At 40.7% G+C, this 25,759-nt stretch overlaps 1 protein-coding gene across 1 annotated transcript in view; it reads right to left on the bottom strand.

Annotated features, from left to right (window-relative positions):
* The window catches only part of LOC149250251 (uncharacterized), a 174,205-nt gene that overhangs the window by 67,090 nt on the left and 81,356 nt on the right, over positions 1 to 25,759 (bottom strand). The gene's annotated exons all lie outside the window — the stretch shown is intronic.

Here is a 25,759-nt window from a genome sequence, read left to right as displayed (position 1 = left end):
CTGCGGCCTGCCAAGGAGAAGTTCCTCACCCAAATCCGCAGTCAAGAGGAGGTCAACACTGGTCAACACAGCCCAAGAAACAGCCTCTGCAATTTGGTCAAACTGGTCAATGCAGTCAAACAGATCCTCCTTCCTTCGCACGTGTGAGAGACAGCTACCAGATTTGCGTACCCAATCAAGTGAGGAGAGAGAGATGAGTGAAGATGAGATGATGATAAAATGACTTGAGGTCTCCTTTTATATGCAATGTTGAGGATGAGCTGGGGTTTGAATCCCTGTTTTGCTTGCTGGCCGACCTTGACAATTTGTCCATAATATAAATAAATTCATATCTTCATTTTTACATGTCAGAATCGGATGATCTTTAAATCAATCCTACACCTCTCGGAGAGAGGAACCCAAGAAAAATATCAGTTGTCATAAATAAGATGACCCATGTGGAGTTTGGCCATAGTTGCCAATTTTAACACTCCCTCTCAACTAGGGAGAACACTCCCTCTGCTAATCCATCTGTCTGTCGGTACTATCTCTGCCATCAATGCAGTGCTCTGCAGAACTATAAAGAAGAAAAAGTGATCGAGAATGTATCATACCATTCTCTATTGACCCGAAGTCAATCCTAGATAAAAGAGAGTGTCTCATATCACTCTTACTGACCCGAAGTCAATTCCAATCAAAAGAGTGTGTGTCATACCACTCTTACTAACCCGAAGTCAGTTCCAATTGATCCTAGATCAATATCAGTCATCCTAGCATAGGGAGTACAGTAGTACACGATGCGTCCATTGGTAGTACTATCGTCTCTATCCTCATTTCCCTACTCATTAGCCGGATGAGAGGTACTTCCCATGAGTCCCAGCCTACATGAGTAGGACGTCTCAGCAGGAGAAAGATGAACCACTCATCCTGCCTACATGTCGCCCCGAAGTATCACAGGGGAAGGCTGAACCACTCACCCTATGGTTGCTCATTTCTCTAAGAAGTACCCCAAGCCCCTCGGCTCCCAGAGCTCAATGTCCATATCATACAGGACCCCCATAAGAGGGTCTCTCCACGACTCCAAGTCGTTCTCGGAAGGCTAAGAACTTGACCTTCCCCAGGGGCTTTGTCAGAATATCGGTAACCTATTCATCAGTCCCAAAGTGATGGAGCCTTATTGCTCCTCGTTGTACCATATCCCGGATAAAGTTGTACCTGATATCTATGTGCTTGGAGCGATTATGAAATACAGGATTCTCTGATAATCGGATCCCACTCTGGTTGTCACAGAGGATCACGGCGGTATCCAGCACATGTCCAAACAGCTCACTGAAGAGCTTCCTCAACCAGACAGCTTCATAGGAGGCCATACTAGCAGCTATGTATTTAGCCTCAGTGGTGCTCAAGGCAACCAACTTCTACTTCCTGCTCATCCAAGATATCGAAGTAGAACCCAAAGAAAAACAACACCCAAAAATGCTCTTGCGATCCACCACACTGTCGGCCCAATCAGCATCAAAATAACCATGCAGCCTCGCATCTCCGATTGTGTATCTCAGTCCATGAGTGATTGTGCCTCGAAGATATCTCAGAAGATTCTTGGAACCAATACAATGTATATGGTGAGGCTCAACCATATATTGGCTCAACGTGTTAACTGCAAAACATATGTCCGGATGGGAGTTCACCAAGAACATCAGTGCTCCTATTAGTTGACGATACTCAGAAGAATTTCCGAATTCAGGTCCAACAGCACTACCACATAACTTCTTAAAGTTAAGTTCCATCGAGGTAGTCACAGGCTTGCAATCTACCATCCCAAATCTTTCCAATATCTTCACAACATATTTTCCTTGAGATAAGAAAATTTCTCCTAGCTTTTGCTAGACCTCCAACCCTAGGAAGTAGTGCATCAGTCCTAGGTCCTTCATCTCAAATTCAGAAGCCAACTCCCTCTTACATTTGCGAATTAGAGGGTCTGCACTTGTCAGAAACAGGTCATCCACATAAAGTACCAGTTTGAGAGGTTTATCATCTTCAACCTTAAAGTAAAGGTTTGGATCGGCTTCACTTCTAGTGAATCACAACTTCATCAGATAGTTATCAATCCTTTCATACCAAGCTCGGGGGTGCTTGCTTCAAGCCATAGAGAGCTTTCTTCAACCTGCATACATGAGATTCCTGGTCATGAACCTCAAACCCCTCGGGTTGTTCCACATAGACTTCCTCTTCGATCGAACCATGAAAGAAAGCGGTCTTGTCATCCATCTGATGTAGGTTCTGTTGTCGCACAGATTGTTACGACAACGCTCAGACTGGGAGTTGTCACCCTGATCCCCAATCTCTCCGTTTAAGCCGTCTCCCGAGGCTAAGGGGGGTAGACCCTATGGGACAAAAGAAGACCAACTGTGGACCACTTGGGTTGGGAGACACAGCAAGGCAATACAAGTACTTGATTGATTTTTTGGAAATTAATGTACCAGTGCCTTATGGAGTTAATGATTAAATAATTGTTTATCAAATGCTGCAGAAATATGAACTTTTTAATTCCACCATTAACAATCATTTATCATCAAATAACCCAAGCAATGCAAGATATTTAGTAAATTCACAATGCTTTAACAATGATCCAGCAATTAAACTTCAAGAAAAATTAAATGCTTTAAATTATCATAAAATTTAAATGCTGACCAGTTACCACTTTCACATAGCTAACTTCAAATAAACATTTAAGTGCATTTAACTATGGAAAATTGGCACATAGATACCACAAAAAGACACCAAAATGATTTTTCAATTTTTGTTAAGCTTTTTCAAAATATTTTTTAATTTTTACATATTTTTTATATATTAACAAAAATTCTAAGTCAAAATAAAACAAAACTAAAATCCTAAATAAAAATAAATCTAATCTAAACTAAAGTCTAATCTAAAATCTAAAAAGAACTTTTAGATGCCTTATATATATATAGATAACATTTTTTTGATATTATTTTTAAAAAACAAAGTTAAATCTAAATTTAAAGAAACTTAAATCTAAAAACAAAAATTTAATAAGTCTAAAACTAAAATGAACTAATGGCTAGACCAAAAATAAAACTAAACTCTAATCTAAACTAAGATCCCCAAAAAAAAAAATGAAAAGGAACCTTTTTATTTTTTTAAGCCATTTATGATTTTATTTTTTTTTTATAATTTTGAAACAGAAACAAAACCAAAACTTAAAATAAAAATAAAAATTGAAGTAAAATAAAAATTAAACTAAACTAAAACTTAACATACCTAAAGCTAAAACCTAACCATGTTACATAAATAACAATGAAGAAAACGAATTTTGCTTCTTTTTTTTTATTTATGTTAAAGATAAAACTAAAATCTAATAAATCTAAATCTAAAACTAAACTTTAATTTAAAATCTAAAATCTAAAAAAATTCAAATCTAAAACCTAAAAAGCAAATAAAAATGAAAATCGCTAAACTAAAACAAAAATGTAAAATTAAATTAAAGTCTGACCTAACCTAAAACTAAAACAACATACGCATATATCACAGGAATAAAAATAAACTACCTACGCTAAACTTTAAAACTTAACTAAATATATATATAAAAAATCGTAAATGTCAAAATCTAAAGGAAAAAATGAGCGTATAATTTTTTTTTATATGCAGGTCTTCGACAGCAGAAAAATGAAGCTCTGGCAGCGTGGAGCAGCAACTACTGGACTGCGTGCAAGCTTGGACGGCAACTGAAGGTTGGACGGCATAAGAGAAAACGCTGGAGATTTCACGCAGGTGGACTTAGCAACGTTGGAATTGCGTTGTGTATGAGGAAAAGGCAGCGTATGATTGAGGAAGGAGTCGCGCAGGTAAAGGGAGCACGTGATAGGCTGAGAGAGTTGGCCGCGAGAAGATGAATGCTGCTCGACAGATAGGGAAATCAATGTGTGATTACAGGTTTGAAATCACAGAGAAAGTTGATGAAATGGCTACGGATTTGGAGGGACTGCGCATCGAAAATTACGTGAGGAAGCTGGAACTGCGTGGGGAGTGGTGGCAAAAATCGATTTTTTTGTTTTTTTACTGCTTGATGTGTGCAGGGTAGCGGCAGCAAGGAGAAGGACGCAATGTTTGCATGGAAATGAACAAGAAGAAAATGTGATTCTGGAGAGTTTTGCAGCGAAAACACAGCAGCGTGGAAGGATGGCCAGCGTAGGAGAACTGAAGGGTGAATGGCCAATGCTGCAGCTTGAAGAATGCAGATCTGGAGGTTTGAACAGTGCACACCTGAAACAAAATTTCAAAATCCTTCTGCGAAAAAGAAACCCTCCAGGCAGCAGCAGAAAACCCTTGAATTTCTTCAGAAATTGTAAAAAATTTAAATCAATCCGCTTCAGATTGCCTGATGGAAACCCTGAAAAACTTTTAAAATCTATACCTGCAACCTGCAATGGCAAAAACAGAACACCGAGAAGTAAAATGTGCAAGAAACAAAACTGAAAACCCTAAAACCAGCTAAAAATTTACAATATTTACAGATTTTCGACTCTTAAGCAGCCAAATTTGTCAATAATCCACAGTAATATTTTCAGAATTTAAACTTAATGTGAGATACTTCAGAAAACCCTTCATGCATTCATAAAAAAAATTCAAATGAAAAGCTCGGGATCAAGACTGGCTGGGCTCTTTCAGAAAACGCAATCCGAGAGTTGGTTGGTTCAACCGAGAACTTCCCCGAACGCCTAGTAATCTAAAAAAATGATTTCCTGCACAGCTTAAAATCAACCATTAACATAGAGGGAGAAAACAATAGTGAAATCCAGATCAAATGGAAATATCTGCCATTATATTTCAGAATCTAAACTATCATTCAAACCCTAGAGATCAGACAAGATACCTGTGCCTAAATCAATCTTCATCAAGCTATCATCAATGGCTGAAGACAAAATTATGCAAAAAAATAAAACAACTTACAGTATTTCCAGAAGAGTAACACCAGCGAGATTTTCAACCCCAAAGTCTTTTCTTTATTGCACAAAAAGTGACTACAAGAGAGCTTTCTTTAGCACCAGACTCTCAGATCGAACCTGATCTCAATTGACCCCTGACACCCTATTTAAAGGAAAAATTCCCAATGGCTAATTCGAATGATCCATGTCAAACTAATCTCGACCGTCGATGAGGATCAAAATCCCTTTCAATCTCATCCGTCGAAATTTTAAATGCATTTTAATATATTAAAAAATTAAAACTTGCATTTATTTTCTCAAAACATTGACTTATTATTTTTTTTATTTTTTTCAATTTTTATTTATTTTTTAATTTATTTATTTTTATATTTTATTATTTATATCTTTTATTTTTAATTGTTTTTTTATTTTTTATTTTTGGATCCTCGAAAGTCCTAAGTCCTACACCTTACATCATGACTTTTACAATCTTACATCTCAAGGGGGAAAACCCATTTGACATAGACCCTCATGGACCACCCAGTTCTGTGACACATATAATCTAGCAGATCAAGCAATTTGTAATAACCTAACCAAATAGTTAGAGTTATTTCCAAATTACTTTTACATAGACTCAAAGCACACTAGGATTCCCCTAAGATTCTAATGACAAAATTCATTTTGGCTTTGGGGTTACGCTGAAGGAAAACTCTGCGAATCATGGATCGGTGAGACAAAAAACCTTTCAGAACGTAGATTATCACTAGAAAATTAGTTTTGCCTAGGCAATTTACATACATGACTCAGATCTGCTAAGATTATTTACAATTTACACATGCAGACTGGGTTTACAACATAACATGATCAGGCTGATGATGACAATCGAATGGCACATACATGTCGATCCAGCGCTATCCCTTTTGCGAAAAAAGGGGGTGTACTGCTATGGGTAGTTGACACGTAGCGGTCAACATCTAGCTCTACTTGCGGACACGTTGCAGTGTAGGAATGTGAGAATCCAGAATCTGCATCCACGCAACACACAACAAAACATAAGTAGCGTCCATTCAAAAATCATCATATAACATTAAGCACATGAAAGATATAAGCTCTTCATTTATTAACTATCTGGAAAAGTAAATCTAATCCTAAAACGGAAATGAAAACGATGAAAAAACAAGGAGTAAGGTTAGAAATACAGAGGATGCCCCATGGCATCAGATGTGTTCAATATAGTATATACTGAGCATTTGCCTGCTTTCAGGCAAATCTGTCGGCTGCTTGTCGGATGTGCCATGTCCAATTCTGCATACGGTAGGACTTTTCCCTATCCGAAAATCAAGCTGCTCGCGGCCATCTAATGCATCAAATCTTTTTCTCATTTTCTTTTTCTAGTGCTTTTTCTTCGTGGCAGATTGTATCACTGATGACGTGGGACTTTCTACTTCAAAGCTCTCAGATGAAGTATGTAAGATATGCATGACATGTCTTTCTTCATTCTGCATCTGCCCTGTCAAGGATGATGGATCAATCTCACAGGTGCCATGAGTTATAACTTGATCTTTTATGACTAGTGGATTAACCGTGTGAGCATCAACCTGATTATTAATTTCCCTTTTATCCAGGTCACCTTCAATGATCCACTTTTCAATGGAACAAAGGACCTCATAATAAGATGGAGCTTGCTGTAACAGATAAGGAGGCTCCTGATCTATTGGTGTTCCCTGGTTTCTTTCATCCTCTGACAGCTGCTGAAATTTCTGAACCTATATTGTAATGGCATCCATCTGACTAGAGTGTTCATCTTTCATAGCACTGATTTCCCTAGCATGGTCTTCTTCCATGGTCAATAACTTATTTTGCATAGAGTTAATTTCCCTATCCTGATTAGCTTTCCTGGTCGTCATATTTTCCTCTAAGCCTGATAACTTGCTTTGCATAAAACTAATTTTTGTGTCATGATTAGTCTTCATGGCCTCAATTTCCTTAGCATGTTGATTTTGCATGATCTCCATCTCCTTATTACGTTTTTCCAGGTGGGTGCATAAAGTTCTCACATCATTGGATTTTATAATTTGTCCCTGCTTTTCCACTATCATGGATTTGATCTGCAATGGTATAGGTGGATGGCACATTCTGATATGAAGAATTGTCTTGAAATCTTTCATCGACAGCTGGACCTTTTATAAGATTACTTTCATTTTGTTGCACAATTTTAGGGGCACAAGGCGAGCTATCTGGATCACCATATCTATCTTTAAAAGCATTGACAATGTCTTTTAAAGAAGTGAAAGAATCCTTAGGACAATTGTTAAACCAATTTAAAGCATCACCCTCTAAAGAAAAGACAAAAAGACGCATTTTGACATCTTCATGATTAAACTGAGGGGGTCTACAATATGTGATCATTATACGAGTAAACCTGCCTAGATGCTTTCTAACAGTGACTGAATCACCACCTGAGAACAAAGGTAATTTAGAAATGGCCACTTCCGGAACATCATGGAGGTCATCAGTAAAATGACATGGTTTAAACGAATAATCCATGATAAATAACGAATGACCAAATGGATGATAGAAAGAGATCTCTGCTCAAGAAAATCAAGAGATGAAAGAAGTGGAGTCGCCACTTGAACAATGAATCTAATTCTAGGATCCAAAAAGCAACAAACAAGCAGATATGAGGGAGGCTTCTTGCCTGGGAAAAATAAAAGAAATGGAGTCAACACCCAAACAAAAAAAGAACCGAAGAGTAGTTGCCGATATGACGAAAGATAAGGCGATGAAAAGATCCAAATGATGCCAAAAAAAAATGTTGACTCTGCCAACTCAAATGAGAGATGAGAAAGATGAAAGATGAATAATGAATGTCGTTGAAATGTCGAGAATAATCAATTCCCCTGCAACCTGCAATGGCAATTTAAAATTTACTGGAGAATTTGCAGGTTTTTTCTAAAGAAATTCGAGGGTTTTTTCAGGCTATCTGTTTGCTGCCTAGGACTTCATTTTGACAGAAATTTTCGAAAAAAAAAAATTATGTTGTGGCATCCTAGGGTTTCTAGGCCGCCAATTTCAGTTTCTCTGCTACTCGGGGCTTCATTTTTATTGCAGGAAAAAAATTTCGAAATTTTTTTTTAAGCAGGCTGCAAAACACTGCAAACTATCCCGGTATCCATTATTTCTGCATATGTTGCTCATCTCACCCCACCCCTCACATGCAGTTGCCATCAAACCTGTGTGCTTCCCTCTTTTCTCTGTGTGGTCCTTCATCCCTCCTCTGCGCATATCCTTGTTGTACGCTACCTCCAAACGCAGTTTCATCCTCCATCCAACTTTCCCTCCACACTACCTTCGTTGGGCTCCCTTCCTCGCTGTCCAGATCTGTGTCCTTCCCACGCTGCTCCAGAGCTTGCAAAAACAAAATTTAAATCCCTCCATTTGCTGCCAAATCTGCATGCAGTCTTCATCAGGCTTATCCACTCTTGCAACCTTTTCTCCCTCTGCGTTTCCTCCATTATCGAGCTCCTTACTGCCTGCAAAATGTTGCCATCGAAACCCTTATTCCTCCATTACTCCTCCTTTGTTGTGCCTCAATTGCTCCTCAAACCTACACCTCTCCCCTCCACGTAGATCTGTTCTCCTTTCGAAGTTTGCTTCCTCACAACCTGCGTTGCACCCTCTCCGTCATACGCATTTATCATCTGAACGTTGTCCTTTCAACAAACCCCTGCTCCACACATTCCTTCAGCTCTCTCGCTCGAGCTCTTCTTTTCACGCTGCTGCCTGCGTGAAGTCCCAGCTCCCGGCGTGTAGTCTCCCCTCACTATGCAACTCCTCACGCCTTGCTTCCGCCATCCGACCTGCACAACATAAACAAAGCATTCGATTTTTATTCCATAGTGTGTGTTAGGGATAGCATACTTTTTGATTTCATTTAATTTCGATTTATGAACGCATTTTTATATTTTGTAAAGATTTAGCGTAGGTATTTTTGACATATGCATATGGTGATGTAGTCTTAGGATAGGTTAAGTTTCTCATGCATTTGAATTTCATATATATATTCATGTGTAGATTAAAGTTTTATAAACTTTAGTTTTTATTTAGTTTAGGTTTAGTTATATTTTTGTTTATTTTCTTTTTTTTTCATCTAATTTAGGTTTCATTGAAAAAAAAAAAAAAATTGTTTTCATTTAAAAATCATAAAAAAATTTAGATTTTCATTTTTTGCTTTGATTTTTAGATTTGTTTGATTTTAGGATTTATTTTTATTTTTTTTTATAATTTTAAATTTCCCTTAGTTTAGATAAGTTTTGTTTTATTTTAAGCTTCGAATTTTATAAAAAATTATATAAAAAAAAAAAAAAAAAAAAAAATAAAAATAAAAAATTATGAAAAAAGACTAATTTAAAATTGGAAATTCCTTTTAAAGTCTTTTTTCTATTGTGGTATAGTTAAATGTGCTTAAATGTTTATATCTGGAGATTAACTATTTGAATCTGGTTAGCATTTAAATTTTATGGTTGCTTAAAGCATTTAATCTTTTAAAATTTAATTGTTGGATCATTATTAAAAGCATTGTGAGTTTATTGAACATCTTAAATCGCTTGGGTTATTTGATGATAAATGATTGTTAATGGTGGAATTACAAAGTTCATATTTTCTGCAACATCTAATAAATAATCATTTAATCATTAACTCCATAAGGCACTGGTCCATTAATTTCTAAATCAATCAAGTGCTAAATCACCTTGTTGTGTCTCCCAACCCAACTGGTCCACAGTTGGTCTTCATTCATCCCATAGGGTCTACCCCCCTTAGCCTCGGGAGACACATTAAACGGAGAGATCGGGGATCAAAGTGACAGCCCCCAGTCTGAGCGTTGTCATGACAATCTGTGCGACAACAGGTTCTATCCTTGCGAGGCAGCAAGGGCTATGAACTATAACCCACAAAGATTCCTTTCTTTCCAGATGCACCCAATTTGCTTCTTTTCTCCTTCAACACATGAAAATATACGAGACTTCCAAAAATTCTAAAATGAGAGACATCGAGTTTCTTACCAATGAACATTTCTTCGGGAGTCTTAGAGTCCAATGATTGATGAGGGCATCGGTTTTGAACATACACAATGGTATTTGAAGCTTCAGCCCATAGGAACTTCGGAAGCCCTTGATAATGAAGCATGGCACGAACAGCGTCTACAATAGTATGATTCTTCCTTTCAACGACACCATTCTACTCGAGAGTGTATGGTGTTGTGGTCTCCCTCTTAATGCCAGCTTCTTTGCAATCATCATGGAATTCATTTGATTCGTACTCAGTCCCATTATCAGTCCTCAATATCTTGATTCTCTTCTCGGATTGGTTTTCGATCATGGCTTTGAAGTCACAGAACCAGGTGAACTCTTCATCGTTCATTTTCAAGAAGTAGATCCAAGTCTTGCGAGAATAATCATCCATAAAGGTGCGATAATATAGTATCCTCCCAAAGAGTTTACGGGCACCATACCAGATATGTCGGAGTGGATCAACTGCAATATATATGTGGTCTTGCTATTACTTGAGAGGTATGGTCCCCTTGTAAGTTTTCCTTCGGCACATCCCAAACATACACCTTCATGCTCTACTTTGAACTCGGGCATACCTGTCACCATTTGTCTCACATCGGAAAGAGCCTTATAATGAAGATGGGCAAACCTCCGGTGCCATAGTTCAGATTGTAGAGATGTGTCGCAAGACATGGCTCGCAATGGACTTCCTCCAACTTGATATAAAGTGTCATCCCTAAACCCATGAGTAAAAGCATCTTTAAAATTCCTTTTCCAAACACGTACCTTACCATCGATGAATGCCACCTTGTATCCTTTGTCTTCCATTACCAAAATGGACACCAGGTTCTTCTTGAGATCAGGTATATATAGAACTACTTATAAATGAATCGTGTAACCTTGATTCAATTGAAGGGCGACATTCCCTACTCCCTTCATGGGATAGGTGGCATCATCTCCAAGGATAATCTCCAAGTTTGTCTCCTTTTCTATCAGATTAGAGAGAGCTTCCTTGTATCCAGTGAGGCACCACTATCAATTTGCTAATTCCCCAAAGTCTTCGGAGGAGAGGTAGTGCAGAGGGCCGATATAAGATAGTACTCCTTTTGCTTATTGTTAACAACATTTGATTCTTCATACCTGGAGTTCCTTGCTTTCTTGGAAGGTTGACCAATTCCTTGATGTCCCGCATTCCTTTTTCCTTTGCCATTGAACCTGTCATTCCTTTGATAATTCTTGTTGAAATTACGCCTAGAATGATTGTGATCATCATCATGTGATGTGTCCCTTCTATTTGGACACTCCCTTGCATAGTGACCAAACTTATTGCAAACAAAGCACCTGCCCTTCCTTCCGCCTTTAGATCCAGGCTTTCCATTGAAATGACCACTAGACCCTGCATTATTTCTCTTTATGGCATGCGCAGAGAAAGCAATGGGGTTGCTTCTATTACAAGACATTTCTTGCTCCAGCATTCTTGTTTCTTCTAGAATGCATCTCAACATCAATCCTTCAAACCCTGGAATTCGATCACTATTGAGAATAGTTGTTCTAAATATATACTACTTGGGTGGGAGTCCTCCAAGGGCAGTTATTGTAAGTTCCCTGTCAGGAATGACCTCTCCAATCGAAAGTAGATCATTCTTAATCTCAGTGATGCTTAAGAAGTAGGATTGAATATCCTCATCCTTGTCCTTCTTAATATCGTCCAACCTATTTTTGAGAAATAAAATTTGATTTGCATCACTAAGCTTGAACATGTTGACCAACCTGTCGTAGATCTCCTTGGAGGTGTTCAAATCGGAGATGTGGGCCACCAGATGCTTGCCAATGGAATCTCTGATAATCTTCTTCGCTTCGACTTCAACCTTATTGTACTTGGTCTTCGTAGCAGCCCGTGCATTTGAAAGAGGCTCAAGGATTTTACCCTTCACATGTTGATTTGGGGTAGCATCGAATGTGCTCTAGCCACGAAATTTGGTGGAGAGGTTGGGGCACATGAGATCTCCAATACCCGGAAAGGGTTTGGGCAAATTCTAAACAAATCAGGAGATATTAAAATAATAAATTTTTTAATGGAGTCCCTAAGTTTAAACTTAGGGAAAATAAAATATTAATGTGTATTAATATGAATCTGTGTTAGAGTGGTCCAAAAGACATGGATCAAGCCAGATCTAATCTTAGCCATTAATTGGGGACTTAATCTCGGTCGTTGAATTGTCAACAAGAAAAGTATAAGAGGAGGCTTGAGGGTCACTTGGAGAGTACACTAGATGGTCAGTGATTCTATTCTCTATAGCGGGGATTGCTAAAAGAGATAGAATCAGTGGTCGAGAGAGCAACTGAGGGGCATTGAGAACAGAGAAACAGAGAAGGCAGAGATTGTGTCAGGAGAGCAGCGCAATAGCCAAGGAGGGTGACGCAGAGCCAGCAAGGGCTCATGCAGGTACACGCAGAGGCAGCCAAGTGATGCGCAAAGCACCAAAGGGCCAGCGCAGCTGACGCAGTCTCCCAGAGCTGACGCAAGGCCTCCTGGGGTTGATGCAGGCCAAGAAAGGCTGACGTAGGGCCAGCGTGAGACAGAGAGGGGCTGACGCAGTCCAGATTGGGCAAATGCTGGGGTTGCAGAGCAGTTTTGGGATGAGGAGCTGCCATAAGGATTTTTCAGGGTTTTAGCCAGGAGATTTCTCTCAAACTGTGAGGTATAGCTGCTAAGGAAATTCTCTGTTGGGTAGGCCAGTTTCGGCACCCAGATTGTACTCTGATATTGCTTAATAAGAAAACCCTCAGATAGTTGCACCGGTTTTCCCGCATTGGGTTTTTCCGAGGACATTGGTCCAAAAATAATGGTGTCATGTGGTGTGTTTGTTCTTGTTTCTTTTAGTTGTTGATCTGTAATATGTTGAACATGCACTGGTGTTTATTTTCGGTATTTACTTTGTAAATAACTTGTTAAAGAAAGGTTAACAAGTAGGTAGGAATAAATCAGAAAAAGTGCATGAAGGGTTTCTAAATTAAGTAAACTTAGAAACTTCAACATGGATTCAAAGCGTGATTGCAGATCACGCGAAGACTAAAAGACATCAGTCGAGCGGAGCAATAGCAGCAGAAAACAGTTGTCCCGAGGTGACAGAAGTTGTTTCTAGGAGCGCAGAAGCCAAGAAGTGCGACGCAGAGCCACGCAGAAGAAGCGGGAGCTGCGCAGAGCCTCAGAGAGGCCAGCGTTGCTGACAAAGGGCATCCCGAGGCTGACACAGACCCATCTGGGGTGCCGCAGAGCCAGCGTGAGGCAAAGAGGGGCTGACACAATTCACAAAGAGGTAGTTGCTGGTGTCTAGAAGGCTACAGAAATATTGCAGATTGGAGCTGGTTAGGTACTGTAGTCAGAACAGTACCTGACGGAGTAGGGCCAGAAAAGTTGTTACCAAGGGTTTCTAGTCGAGGAACTTGGATCAGCAATGTAGTTGCACAAGACGATCAGAGTAGGGGGCATCTCGACAAGCGACAAAAGGATTTCTAGGAGGGAAATCAAGACTCAGAGGGAGTCCAGAAGAGAACTTCCATACGGAAGTAGAGACTCAGAGGAGTCGAACAGAGAAATTCAAGAAGGGAAGTAAAGGAGCATCATGCCACTACCCGGGTAAGAGACCAAGCTAGACTAGACGGAGCATCGAACTTCGTAGTCTGGAAGGCCAGAATCTTATCAGTGCTTGACAGGAATCGTGTCAATAACTTCGCCTTAAAGGTTATAGCTATCCCAGTCAACCCCAATGATAATGACAAGTACGAGGAGGCAATGGTAGGGCCAAGTGCATTATCCTTGACGAGGTCAAGGATCATGTGGTACCACGTATAGCCGAGAAGGAAACGGCAGTTGAGATGTGGTAGGCTCTCAAGAACCTGTACCAGCATACTTCTGTGCAGAGAAGAATGTTGCTCGAGAACCAAATGAGGTCGTATCAGATGAAAAAGGGTCAATCGATTGACTCCTTCCTCCGAGAACTAAATGAGATCTGAGATCAATGGACTGCTATAGAAGCAACACCGGATCAGGAGCTTATGGTGAGGACATCCTTGAATGTTGTATCAGAAGAGTGGGAAGTGTTTGTCCAGAGTATCCTGGGCAGAGGGACTCTCCTACTTTGGGACGAGGTGTGGGCAGCTCTTTGCTAGGAAGAGATCAGATGGCAGTCAAAGACAGGTAGCAGCAACAAAGGGATCAAGGTCAAGCAGGAGGAGGAAGATGTGGCCCTAGCATCTGAGGGAAAGCAGGAGATGCAGAAGAAGAAGGATATCTCCAAGATCAAGTGCTTCCACTGTGGGGAGCTAGGTCACTATGCGACCCAGTGTCCAAGGAAGCAGAGTAACGGAGAGTCTTCCGAGACAAAGGCAGCGCTAGCCAGGGCAGAGAAGGAAGTTTTGACAGACGATGATTGTGCCATGAGTGCACACGCACCACTTGAGCGTAAGTGGGGAGACATCGAGCTGTAGTCAGGCGGACTACAAGAGATGAGGGGCAAGATCCTTGAGATACCCAGCCTCTTGGATTAGACCTTGCTACGGGAGCCCTGACGAGGAGTAGCAAGACTGGCTGGGTGGGTAGAGATGGATGCGGATGGAGTGGTAGAGAGAGCTACAGTGCAGGAGTCCCGAGACAGCGCGTGGCTAGCAGGCTACAACAGTGCGAGAGGCACAGGGGTGTTGCACCAGTGCAAGATGGCACAGAGAGGTGTGCAACGGTGCGAGATGCAAGGAGTTGTTGCAGCAGTGCAGAGGTCAGAGAGAGGGAGCACTTGTCAGTGGCAAAGGGAGCTTCAGCATCAGTGGGTGTTTCTAGCCCAATAGGGAGGTCAGTTGGGAGATCAATTACTTACTTCTCAGTAACTGAGTTGCAGCACAACAGTGGGCAACACGATGCAGCATGATGAGAGGAGGTGCGGTGCGGATGTAGTGTTGGGAGAAATGACCAGCAGCAACACGGATAAAGAGGGAGTTGTCGTACAGATGCAGCAGTGGCAATGGCAGAACCATGGGCAGTAGTACAGGAGGCAGCAGTGCAAAGGATGTTGGGCAAGAAGGCCTAGCATTAGCATAAGGTACCGACGCCGGATGATCAGAGTAATACTCAGTGAGGAGTATTGCTAGAGCACAGTCCTCGCTAAAAGGGAGTGTTGATTTGGGGTAGCATCGGATGTGCTCTAGCCACGAAATTTGGTGGAGAGGTTGGGGCACATGAGATCTCCAATACCTAGAAAGGGTTTGGGCAAATTCTAAACAGATCAGGAGATATTAAAATAATTAGTATTTTTAATGGAGTCCCTAAGTTTAAACTTAGGGAAAATAAAATATTAATGTGTATTAATATGAATCTGTGTTAGAGTGGTCCAAAAGACATGGATCCAAGCTAGATCTAATCTTAGTCATTGATTAGGGACTTAATCTTGGTCGTTGAATCGCCAACAGGAAAAGTATAAGAGGAGGCTTGAGGGTCACTTGGAGAGTACACTAGATGATCAGTCATTCTATTCTCTAGAGTGGGGTTTGCTAAGAGAGATAGAATAGTTATCAGCAGAGCAGCTGAGGGGCATTGAGTACAGAGAAATAGAGAAGGCAAAGATTGTGTCGGGAGAGCAGCGCAGTAGCCAAGGAGGGTGACGCAGGGCTAACAAGGGCTCACGCAGGGCCACGCAGAGGCAGCCAAGTGTTGCCCAGAGCACCAGAGGGGCCAGCGCAGTTGACGCAAAGGCTCCCAGAGCTGACGCATGGCCCCCTGGGGCTGACGCTGGCCAAGAAAGGCTAACGCATGTCCAGCGTGAGACAAAGAGAGGTTGACGCAGTCCAGATTGGGCAGAAGCTGGGGTTGCAGAGCAGTTTTGGGCTGAGGAGCTGCTAGAAGGATTTTCCGAGGTTTCAGCCAAGAGATTTCTCTCAAACTGTGAGGTATAGCTGCTAAGGAAATTCTGTATTGGGTAGGCCAGTTTCGGCACCCAGATTGTACTCTGATATTGCTAAATAAGAAAACCCTCAGATAGTTGCGCTGGTTTTCCCGCACTGGGTTTTTCCGGGGACATTGGTCCAAAAATAATGGTGTCATGTGATGTGTTTGTTCTTGTTTCTTTTAGTTGTTGATCTATAATATGTTGAACATGCATTGGTGTTTATTTTCAGTATTTACTTTGTAAATAACTTGTTAAAGAAAGGTAGGAATAAATAAGAAAAAGTGCATGAAGGGTTTCTAAATTAAGTAAACTTAGAAACTTCAACACCACATAATCCAACACTTATTGTTCTTCCAAGGTCAAATCAAGAGACATCTTCCATCCATGATAGTCAAACTTTTCACGGAGCTTGTCTTCAGCCGAGAGGTGAGATAAGGAACCCATTGAGCCTTTTGTCCTTGTCCAACTGTCTTTGGTGATTGCTCTATCACTCTTACTTTGGCTTTGTCTTCACCTCACCTCTGATACCATGTTAATTTTGGGTAACAATGGTATGTTCTATGCTTAAGAGCAATTTACTTCAATTTCCTCATTAGCCCAATATCAATATCCAGTTTAGCGATCACATCAACATGATAGTAAAATGCAGATAGAACATAAATATAAACAGTAGAAGACAAGCCAAGACAAGAGGACACAAAATGTGGCACCAGCCAGGGACAAACCCCAAAGTGGGGAAACGCTTGATCAATTCTTCTTATATTCTTCAACAGTTCAGCAAAGAGAGATGTACAAATTTACAAATTTGATAATTTATGACAGCAATAGAAAAGCCCTAACCAGAAAAGTCAACGTTGGTCAAACTAGGCAGAATTCTTCCTCTAAGCAGCTAGGTCAAACCTAGTCAACTTCGGTCTCCAACACCAAGCCCAAACAGTCTAAAACAATCCGAAAAAGTCCAGTCAAAAGCTGGTCAACGAAAGTCAAACTGCAACCAACCCTAGGGCAGTCAACACTAGTCAAATGGGAGGTCAAATCACCTCGATTTCAGTGCCCATATCTACGGCCCACCAAGGAGAAGTTCCTCGCCCAAATCCGCATTCAAGAGGAGGTCAACGCTAGTCAACGCAGCCCAAGAAATAGCCTCTAGAATTCGATCAAACTGGTCAACGCAATCAAACAAATCCTCCTTCCTTCGCACGTGTGAGAGACAGCTACCAGATTTGCATACCCAATCAAGTGAGGAGAGAGAGATGAGTGAAGATGAGATGATGATAAAATGACTTGAGGTCTCCTCCTTTTATATGCAACGTTGAGGATGAGCTGGGGGTTTGAATGCCTGTTTTGCTTGTTGGCTGACCTTGACAATTTGTCCATAATATAAATAAATTCATATCTTCATTTTTACATGTTGGAATCAGATGATCTTTAAATCAATCCTACACCTCTCGGAGAGAGGAATCCAACAAAAATATCAGTTGTCATAAATAAGATGACCCATGTGGAGTTTGGCTCTAGTTACTAATTCTAATGGACATGAACTTCCAAACAAATCTAGTGTCAGATGTTTGAAAGTCATCCAAAAAGGTACTTTTTATTTCGTAATTCACTTTAATTAAAGTTAACTATTAATTTGAAATAGTCTTTTATTAGTGAGTTAATAAAATCTAAAGTACTTACATTATTCAATGTAATCTCCACTATCAATTCCAATTTAGTCTCAACCATCAATCTCATTAAAAGATTCGTGTTATGGTGACTTCGTTAACAACTCAATGTTATAAAAGAAAGACAAAGTGAAACCAGTGTAGCAGGACTCTTATAAGAACCGCGAGCACCCATGGGTCTTGATGGGTTCTATAGCGAGACGAGTCACTCGCATAGGACCCACGATCTCTACCCGTACTCATCCAAACCCGCATTGAACCCATCTACTCTATTGAACCCGTGAAGACCCACATGTGACCCTCATAACACCCGTGCACCCACTCAAAATTCATATTTTTTTAATATTTTTTTGGAGATCATATTTCTTTTTAAGTTTTTTCTTGTATTTTGTCGAGTCTTATACAAGCCTTATACGAGTTGTTCCCAAGTCTTATATGGGCCGTCGAGTCAATAGCCAGACAATTCTTATACAAGTACAAGTCGTGGAACATTGAGTGAAACGAAAAATCACGAAGATTGTGGTACACAGATAGTGTTAGTAAAACCTAGCCCCTAAGACCCTCTTGGCCCTTCTTAGAGAGCCTTTCATCTTGCCTCTTGGGCAAGCCAGCCATATATTGAGCCTCTCTTGTGAATAGGCCTCTTTAGAAATCACCCTTTTCTCGTTATTGACCTATTTATCTAGGTGATTCCCTTCATACCGAGTCTCCTTCCATCAGTGAAAGTCCATAAAGAGTAGGGAACTTTAGTTGAGGTGGCAGTGGGCTATTGCTCCATTGTTTCCCTTGACCTAGCAGTTGCCCCTCTAGGATCCCCTTCTAGGACCCCTACTAGTTTGAGCGGTAACATTTTAGCATCGTTGTCGAGGAGGCGAGAAGTGTATTTTATTCCCCATACAACATATTGACATATCATTATTGGTGACTCTATTGGAAGAACGAAGCCCCTTCTTCATTGAACTATAAGGTCGATGCTTGTAGGGTGAAGCAAGCATTTTTTTTACGCATCTTTAAATTCACCCTAGCAACTCCTACATAATTTACATGTATACCTCAAATAGGTTGTCTTTCTTTGATGATTTTCCCACTTTGGACATCGCTAGCGTCCCTGGCCACCCTAATCATGTCACAGGAAGGATGGTACATGGGGTGCCCATGTTTGATGGTGATCCACTCTCCGCAATTGACCATGTAGAAAGATTTAATGCACATGCTTCAAAAGAGAAAGTGGTTCACCAGGATGTCCTTATGTTGTTGTTCATGGGATCTCTCAGTGGTCATAACTCATGGTTGCATGATCATGAACCTAAGAGCATCTCATCTATTGAGGAGTTCATTGATGGATTTCTTAGACATTTTCAAGTATACCCTGCATTAAGCATCCAAGAGGAAGCCTTCATCGAGCATCATCAAGACATTGAGAATCTAAGTAACGAGCAGGAAGACGAGTCATCGTTGGGTCCGCACAATGAAAAAGATGATTCTAACAACATGTGTGTAGGAAAGAATGAGTCTATGGAAAGTGAAGTTGAGACTAACCTTACCTTTCTCAAGGATAGTACTCCTAATGATTCTCCTTTTGAGAACCTTGAGGAAGGTGATCCCACTGGCCCCTTGAAAAATGACATTGGAAATTATTTCCATATTGAAAAGGAGAAATGGGAAATTGTTGGTCCACAATTTGATTGTGCTCCCATTTAAGAAACAGACAAGGAGGATGAGGTTGAGAGTGGTCCTCAATTTGACTGTACTCCCATTTATGACACTAACAAGGAGGATGAGGTTGAGAGTGGTCCTCCCTTTCTCGCGAGCATTGTTTATGATGACATATCCATCGATACCCTTGGGAAGGAGAATTACCATTTTCACTCGCATAAAAGAGAGCAATTGGAGATGATTGATTCTCCTTCCTAGGAAGACCCTATCTTCGATACCAACAATGATAGCATTGATAAGGCCCTTGCTCGTGCCTACCATCCTTATGATTCCAAGAGTATATTCAAATCAATTGAGCCTCTACAGTTGGATTTTTAGGAAAAGGATCTCGTTGAGACTTCACCTTCCCCTTTGCCCCTTTCTATTGTTCATCATCTTAAGTCTTCATCAAGTGATGAGCCAGAGGGGTTTGAGCAATTCAACAAAGACACGCATGTGTGTAGGCTGAAGAGAGATCTTTATGGGCTCAAGGAGGCTCTGAGAACATGGTACAATCGTATTGATAGCTACCTTCGAGGATTGGGCTTCACTAAGAGTGAAGCAAATTCCAACCTATACTACATCTTGGTTGGAGGGCTTCCGCTCATTCCAATACTCTATGTTGATGACCTTATATTGACTGGAGCAGACAACTTGATCTAGGATTGCAAGGAGGACCTTGCAAGGGAATTTGAGATGAAGGATATGAGGCTTATGCACTATTTCCTTGGATTGAAGGTTTGGAAGATTGATGGTGAGATCTTTGTGGGACAGGGGAAGCACACTACAGAGATTCTTTAGAGATTTCATATGCAGGATTGCAGGCCCATGGCCACACCTCTAGTCACAAACTGGAGGAAGGTGGATGCTACTAAAGCAAATCTAGATGCTACAATATATAGGCAACTCATCAGGTCGTTGATGTATTTGGTCAACACATGACCTAATATTGGTTTTGCAATGAACCAACTGAGGCAATTCATGATGGAACCGACCAAAGTTCACTGGGTTTTTGCAAAGCATGTTTTGAGGTATCTCAGAGGAAAAATAGCTTATGGATTATGGTACAAACAGGTTGCTGATGTGAGGCTTGAGGGCTTCACAAATGCAGATTGGGCAGGGAGCTCCGCAGATTGAAAGAGTACTTTAGGTGGCGTCTTCAGCATTGGGCCAACAGTTGTTTCTTGGTACAGTAGGAAGCAAAGATCAATTGCACTCAGTTCAGCAAAGGTGGAGTACATGGCTACCACTTTGGCAGCATGTGAGGCTATTTGGATGAGGAAGTTGCTTGTGGGACTTTCCAGATAAGGGATGGAGCCTATAGTGATACACTGTGATAATCAGAGTTGAATTTAGCTCTCTAAGAATCCAGTGTTTCATGATCACTCTAAGCATATCGAGATCATGCATCATCATCTCAGAGATTGTGTGCAGAAAGGGGTAGTGAAGCTACCGTACAATCCAATAGAAGAGCAGACAGCATATAATTTAACCAAGGGATTGGCAAGAAGCAGTTTTGTCTATGACAAGTTACGAGTGGTACAAAATCCCTTCCTCGGTAAGAGGGAGTGTTGAAAATTGTAGGGAGTGAAGGTCTTCTCTGGCTTGTGCCTTAGCCAGAGACAGACCACGATCAGTCTTCCTTTTACCATGGACAAGGTCATAGAGATAGTAAATTCATGCGCAGAGTTGGAGGGTCAGTTAAGTGGATCTCTAAGTGCCAATTCGAGTTTGGAAAGAATGAAATTGGGAGCTTCAGTCTTGATAGAAGCAAGGACAAATTTAACTAGCAGTTCGACTTAGAAAACAAGTCAATCTCAACTCGTGCTCTAAATTTGTACTCGCCAAATATAGCATGGATTGAATTGATAAAAGGATGACGAAGGCACAAGTTTTAATTCATTTCTATTGCACGAATTTGTGTGAGAGAGCTTCTTGGTGAGAATGCGTACTTTGGAGGAGCCAATACATTGTGATAAAGAGACTTTCTTGCTGCCACATTGTACTAGGATTTAGAAGGTTTTTCCTAAATAATAGATGCCAAGACTATGCTAGGAAATTAGATATCGCCTGCGCAAAGAAATAGGACCAGGAAAGTCGCAAGGAAATAGGAGTTGGTTCAAGGTTTTTGCAGGGTGTTTCAAGCTAGAGTACGCAATGAAAATGAGTGGGTTTTCAAGTGAAAGAGATTGCTTTGTAAGAGATCTAACTGCTCAAACTCTATCAATAAATTCTACAACAAAGGAGTGGTTTTTCCCAATTGTGTTTCCCAGGGAAAATTATTGTGTCTCGTGTGACTATGTTATCTCTGTGTTTATCTTTTGCTGCTTATAGTTAAAGAACTTTGTATCTTAGCGAAAGTAAATTTGGTTTCAGAATTTATTGCCTTGTTTTCAATTATTCACTAAGTAGTTGCAAAGTTCTATGGAAATTTAATAGATCCTATAAGCCTTATAAGTCTCATTGTAACCCACAAAGATGCCCTTCTCTGTGGTGGGCTCCAGTTTGGACCTCTTCTCTCTTGGTACGTGAAAGTATACCTGATTGTTGAATATCTTGAAGTGTGATACATCTAGCTTCTTGCTTGTGAAGCCTCCTCCGATGTAACTTTCCCCAACACTTGATGTAGGAGCCTACTCTACAAATAAACATCAGTAATGCATACTTCTTCCCAAAGAAACATGGGCAGCTCCTAGTGATGCAACATAGCTTTGGCCACCCCAATAATGGCTTGATTCTTGCCCTCTGCCACCACATTTCGCTGAGGATTGTATGGCGTGTTCAACTCCCTCCTAATGCCCCCCTTCGCACAAATGTCTTTTAAGGCATTTAAGGTGTACTCCCCTCCATTATCTGACCTCGGGGACTTGATTTTCTTGTCAGTTTGGTTCGCAACCAAGGCCTCGAATTCCTAAAATTTCGAGAAGACTTCAACCTTTTTCTTCATGAAGAAGATCCAGGTCTTTCTTGAATAGTTGTCAATGAAGGTAACATAATAGTTGTACCCATTGAGGGATACCGAAGATATGGGCATGCAAACATCTAAATGAACAAGGTCAAAGATGTAGTGGCCCTGTTATCAAGGCTAGGAAATGAGGTCTTCGCATACTTGCCAAGTATGCAACCCCTACAGACATCATGTTAGTCAACATTGCACCATGGCAGCGCAATTTCTCTCTCTTAGAATCTTCAGCACGCCATAATGCAGATGACCCATGCGTCTATGCCATAACTTGCCTAGCTCCCTGCCTAAGTCATGACCCCCTTTGCTCATAAGTGTTGCGGCTATGTCAAATTGTATCCTAAACAATCTCTTTTGTTTGACCCTGAATTGCTTGGCTATTTTTGGAATTCGTGGGCTTCATGTAGACCTTTCCCTCTTTGAAGGTCACCTTGCACCCCTTATCCTCTAACGTTGTAACTGATATGAAGTTTTTTTTAGCCCTGGAACATAAAGCGCTTCTTTCAGAAACAAGGGTTTTCCCAACTCCCTCTCGAATCTAACGATAGCAAGTCCTTATGCTCGGTACCTTCCATCGTCTCCCAACTCTATGTGAAACTTCATGTCCTTCTCTATCAGCTTGCAAAAATAGTCTCTGTTTCCCATCATATGACAGGAAGCTTCGTTGTCAATGTACCAAACACTGGTACCCACTGAACTTGCCATGCAAGCAATGTGAGAGAACTTCTCAAAGCTGGATGAAAACTCATCAATCTCTGTAGAGGCTGCTACCTAGTCCTTCTTAGACCCCTTCTTTTGATTAGGGCACTTGGTAGCATAGTGCATAAACTGATGGCATGAAAAGCACTTGATCTTGCTAATATTATTCTTCTTCTCACCCTTGGAGCTCGACTCACTTCCCCTACTACCCTTCTTTCCCTTTAACTTGCCCCCTTTTCCAATTAGGGCAAATTTCTCCTTGCACTCAGTGTTGGCATGAGACCCTAGCAATGTATTCCTTCGAAACTCTTCTTAGAGAAAATTGAACCATAGTCGCTCCCAATCTGGAAGGTTCTCCCTAGCACATACTCCATTCACAAAAGACTCCCAGGGTTTGGTGAAACCCATTAGGGCAGAACGCACCAACTCTGTATTTGCAGTTGTTTCGCCAACTTTTACCAATTTGTCTCTTACTTGGGTGAACTTAGAGAGGTAAGACACCACAGTGTTTGACTTGGTCGTTTTGATAATCCTTAGTTTATCTTTCAACATTATTTTTTTGGTCTCATTGGTACATTGATTGAGACCAACAATGGTCGCCTACTACCTTGGTTGCCTTCTTCCATACCAAGTGGGGAATGATGTGGTCTTTGACTCACTCCAACAAGATTCTCCTTGCATTGGCATCTTTCTTGTTGTGCTGAGCCAATTGCCAAGGATCTGTGGGCAGAGCCGGGACATTGTGCCCAAATTCCCACACGCCTTGCTCCTCAAGTACCACGGTCCACGCCAATCCTTTCTATTCACGGACAGTAGTTGGACGCACCCTCTAATCTGTCCTCAAAGTGCAGCCCCTAGTACAAGGTTGTCTGGAAACCCTAACTGCCAAGTCGCACTGGTAATATTGCTCCCTCTGAATGCTAAACCTACTCTTCGAGAAGAAAAAATTGTACTTTGGCATCAATCAAAGGCTACAACTCTGATACCATGCTAGATTTCCATATACCCGGCAATCTGATTTGCATTTTATCTAAATTTTACACTCAGAAATACAAACAGAAAATGCAGATCTGAAATTTAAAAATGCAAACACAGCTGAGTATCTAACCATAGCATGCACAGCGGAAATTAAATCTGAGGACAAAACACACACAAAAAGACTGGACACCAAATATACCTAGGAAACCCCAACTACGGGGAAAACTTGCAACTCTGTGTTTTTTATTGCTCAGAAAATTCTTCAATAAATATTACAGCTGGGTGAAAAACCCTTTTTCTGTGCCCTACCTCCTGAACGGATCCTTCTCTCAGCCCAATTTTTCCTCTAAAAGGGTTGCGGTCTGTATGGCTGCGCCCGACAGAAATAATTAGGCCTACTGCTGATTTGATTCCCCAGGCTATGCGGCCCTCTCTCCTCAACTTGGACACTGAAATTTTGCTGAAGGCTGAGCTGAACCTGTTGAAAAATAATAAAAAATTCCTAATCTGAGCACTAGAACACTTGCTGATGCCAAATCGATCTACTTCACTTCTGCCCTTATCTCCTTTTTATAACTTGACTTTGGCCTTCTAGAAGCATCCAAGGGCTAAGATTGCCTCTTGAGCTTCCAAGATCAATGGCCAAGATCTAATCTCTTGTTGACTTAGTACTTTTTAATTTTTCCTAAGTCAACACTTGGGAAATAATTCTGGCTAAGTCACTGATCTCTGATTTTCTACATGCCTTGACACCTAGGCAAGTGCAGAATCCTTCCTGCTCTACTCCAATCAACATATTATTTATATTTTATATATTATATTCATAACACCATCTGGAAGTTACAGTGCAAATATGTGTTTTCTGATAAGGTCAGATAAATCTAATCTTTGTCTCATACTTGGCAAGAAACTGAATGCAATTGTCAGTCAAAGGCAATCTTCTGATTAAGTAGGCCAAAGAGTTAGATGCATTAGCTTACTCTGAATTCATTGCATCTTTGGCAGATCCAAGGAAGAGGGTATAAGACTCCATTGTATAAAACCTTCCACTTTTATTTTCATCTTTCTTGTAAATGTTCCTTTGTTAATATAAGATGAACTTTCCAAAAAAGAGTATATAGTTTCAAATATCCACAGATTTAAAGACATGGAGCATTGAATACCCAAGGGAACAAATGCTTCAAAAGTTAGACAAACATGGCAACAAATACTAAACACCGCCAAGAATTAAAGGCTCAATAAACTAGAAGCCAAACACGTAACATGACAATAAACATTGAAGGACAAAATAGCAGCAACATAAATCTGAAACTTGATGATGGTACTTGCACCAACGTGTTACACATGTACATACCTTATCAATCAACTACCATCAACAAAGACTTTATCACCATTATCTTAGATATGCAATCTTCCCGAATCACAGAAAATAGCTGCTATAAGAGTTTTAGTTACAACTTACAATTGTCTATGATCTATTCCATTATTGATCCCCATCATACTTTTGATCCATTGAACAAGAGTTGTGTTACAGACTTCAAATAACCTATTGAAAACCACATAAAACAACACAATAAAAGGTCATAGTCTGAAGAACCTACCAGAACTTTTCCAATACAGGTAGGGCCTGCACCAACGGAAGGGCATTGAAAAGTGAACTAAAGAACTTATTTTTGGTCACTCTCATAAAAGAGGTGGATTTTGGGCATGCCACAGATCATCGTGACCGTTCTTTGTTACACACAATGGTTGGTGCAGACCTCCCAAGCCACAGTGAGAACATGGGCATCTAATAAGCACGGAGTTACATTTGATCCCCCAGTCTCGCCAACCCACAATCATG

The sequence above is a fragment of the Pinus tabuliformis genome, chromosome 7 (assembly GCF_031772625.1).
Source record: "Pinus tabuliformis cultivar Carrire ecotype Pingquan chromosome 7, CPIR1, whole genome shotgun sequence".
Classification (NCBI taxonomy): domain Eukaryota; kingdom Viridiplantae; phylum Streptophyta; class Pinopsida; order Pinales; family Pinaceae; genus Pinus; species Pinus tabuliformis.
Note: the sequence above shows the minus strand (reverse complement) of the source record. Positions and strands in the feature narration are given on the sequence as shown.